General features: G+C 58.0%; 1 pseudogene; it reads left to right on the forward strand.

Annotated features, from left to right (window-relative positions):
- The first annotated feature begins 204 nt into the window (after window positions 1-204).
- Window positions 205-2,872, forward strand: LOC134617197 (piggyBac transposable element-derived protein 4-like; annotated as a pseudogene).
- The last annotated feature ends 372 nt before the right edge of the window (window positions 2,873-3,244 follow it).

The following is a 3,244-nucleotide window of genomic DNA, read 5'->3' on the forward strand; positions in this document are numbered from 1 at the left end:
ACTGTGGCTACTAAGGGGTCGACAAATACCCCCGAGGTGATGAGACAGGGGTAACGAAATACCCCGTTGCGAGTAACGCGGGGTAGCGAAATACCCCACCACAACATCGGTAAAGGTAGCGATATACGAGTTACTAAGCGTGTCGGGGTTGCGGACAAATTGCCAGCCAGAAAGACAGAAAGAGTGCACACTACTGACAAGGACATGTCCCGCACCAGGCCGTGGGTGGCGAGGAGGGATCGAGGCGTAGCAGCATCAACGGCATCAACATCTGCGTCAGCGTCGCAAACCTCTTGGGGAAACCACGGCTCCTTCAGCGGAAGAAACTTAGCCACATCGTGCACTGCTGCTGCTGCTCCTGCTACTCTATTACGACCTGCTACATTTCATTATCAAGGCCTAGCCAGCAAAGACGCAGAAGACAACACGGTCGGCGGTGGTCACATAATAGACAGGTCCGAACACGAAACCTTCTCCAAGACAGAAGAAGAAGAAGAAGTCAGTGTCCATCTAACTGACGAGGTTGAACATGACGAGAAAATTGCCTTTGTTTGGGCCGAGGCGCAAGCATCCGGCTTTGAAATCTCATCGTAACGTTACCAGGGTGACGACTCGGAAGATGACTCGGAAAAAGAGTCGCAAGATGACAACGAGCACTCTGAGGCCGAGCTTCGCGACAAGGATGCTATGGGGGGCACTGAGGATGGCGGTGATGATGGTCGCAATGATAATTACAGTGAAGACGACGACGTAGATTACGACGAAGCTGTACGCGATTGCCACAAAGGTGGCGGCGATGACGATTACCACGAAGATGGTAGCGACGAAGACGACACCGACGACTACGATGAAGAAGAAGAAGAAGAAGAAGAGGACGAGCAATCGTCTCGGTCGATTTATCCCAAACCCCGCGACCTCGAGCAGCGAGGAGGCCCCACCGAAGAGGCTCTAGCCGCGGTCCGAGATGAGGCGTCCTCGTTCATGGCGTACTTTCCGCCCGAGATAGAGGACGCCGTGGTCGCGATGACCAACCTGGAAGCGTCCAGGCGCCGCACCGCCATCGACGGTTGGAAGCCCATGGGCCGCGCCGAGTTCCGAGCCTACGTGGGGCTGCTGATACTCGCCGGCGTGTACAGGTCACGAGGCGAGGCCTGCGAGAGCCTGTGGGACGCAGAGAGTGGCAGGTCTGTGTTCAGAGCCACGATGCCGCTCAAGACCTTCCGGGCTTACTCGAGCGCCCTGCGGTTCGACGACCGAGAGACCAGAGAGGCCAGGCGTCGCAACGACCGCGGTCAATACGACAAGCTGGCCCCGGTCAGAGCGGTGTGGGATGAGTGGTGCGGGCGCTTGCCTCTCATGTACCGACCGGGACCCGAGGTCACCGTGGACGAGAGACTGGTGCCGTTTAGAGGTTTGTGTGATGATGATGATGATGATGATGATGATGATGGGACGTATGGGATGGATACTCGGTTTTCCTCAATGTATTTTTTTTTGTACTTTTTGTATTTTTTTTTGGGAGGGGGGGCTTTTATTTGGTTTTTCTCCCTATGTGCTTGTGAAACTGAGATACGTTCTGAACTCTTTCACTCTCTTGGTGCATGTGTGTCCGACTGTCTCTCTGTGGTGATTGTGATGATATTGGCATGTATGGGACAGATATTAGGCTTTCCTCAATTCCTCAATGTATATTTTTTGTGTACTTTTGTTTGGATTTCTGCCTGCATGTTTGTGAAACTCGGACAGCTTCTGAACTCTCTCTTGGTTTCTTGTTGTATCACCCACAGGAAGGTGTCCGTTCAGGCAGTACATGCCCAGCAAACCGGCCAGGTACGGGATCAAGATATGGGTCGCGTGCGACGCCCAGTCCAGCTACGCGTGGAAAATGCAGGTGTACGCCGGCAAGCCCGACAAGCTCGGTCCTCCCGAAAAGAACCTGGCCGCCCGAGTGGTCATGGACCTCACCGAGGGACTGGCGCCTGGACGCAATGTCACCTGCGACAACTTCTTCACGTCGCGCGAGCTCGCGACGAGGCTTTTTCACGAAAGAGGCCACACATTGCTGGGCACCCTCAGAGCCAACAGGCCCGAGATCCCCAGAGAGCTGCGCTGCGTCAAGGGCAGGGCCGTCGGCTCCGCCCAGGCCGCGGTGCTCCGCGGCGGCCCGGACGGCTGGTCGCCCAACGCGGTCGTCCTGTCCTACGTGGCCAAGAAGAACAAGAACGTGCTGCTTCTCACCACCTCTCCCCGCTAAGTCGGGCCCTCCGGGTCGCTGCTGGAGCCGAGCAGCAACCCCGACGGTGGCAGCGGCTCTGCGAAACCCTCAATGGTGTTGCATTACAATCGCACCAAGGGAGGCGTCGACAACCTAGACAAGGTTGTGGGAACCTACAGCTGCAGGAGAAAGACTTCTAGGTGGCCCGTGGCCCTTTTCCACAACATGGTGGACGTGGCGGCCTACAACGCGTTCGTCCTCTGGAGGGAGATCCACCCGGACTGGATGTCGGGCAAACTCAACAAACGAAGGCTGTTCCTTGAGCGTCTGGGCAAAGCGCTCGTTCTCCCGACGCTCGAGGCCAGGCGACGACGAGGAACGCGAGGAGGAAGGCGAGAAGGAGAAGGAGAAGCCGTCTCCACTCCCGATTCCCGCCGCGACGAGCCGCGGGAAACCCCGGTCAAGAGGCAGAGGTGCCGCGTCTGTCCCAGGAGCAAGGACGTCAAGACCAAGATCGTTTGCTTCGCCTGCCACGTGCATGTGTGCTCGAGGTGCGCGCTCACGTACTGCCCCAACTGCGCCACGGCCCGCCGTCCGGTTTCGCAACGAGACCCCTCCGACGACGACGAGCGCCGGGGCCCACCGGTGTCTGCTTGACCCCTCTTCCTTTCTCTCTCTCCCTCTCCACCTCCGAAGATGGTCGAGAAAAGCTACCTATTGACACACCGACTACTCGTAGGCCGAGCGCGTCTGCGTCGACGACTCGGGACATTCACGAGCTCCTTCTCCAAAGCTCACGTCACTGGGAATGGACCCGTACGGTCGCGACGGCAGCAACGACGGCGAGAACGGCGACGAGGGGATCCCGGTCTCCGAATCGGACCGAATCGAACCGATCGGAGAGCGCGAACCGTGGGAGGAGCGATCGTCGCGGAAACCGAACGAGCGTCCCCGTGTGCTTCAGGGGTCACCCGCCAGTCGCTACTGGGACAAACACAAAAGAAACGCACCGGTTCAAGCCGTGGCTCC

Source organism: Pelmatolapia mariae, linkage group LG18 (genome assembly GCF_036321145.2).
Source record: "Pelmatolapia mariae isolate MD_Pm_ZW linkage group LG18, Pm_UMD_F_2, whole genome shotgun sequence".
NCBI classification, from domain to species: Eukaryota; Metazoa; Chordata; class Actinopteri; order Cichliformes; family Cichlidae; genus Pelmatolapia; species Pelmatolapia mariae.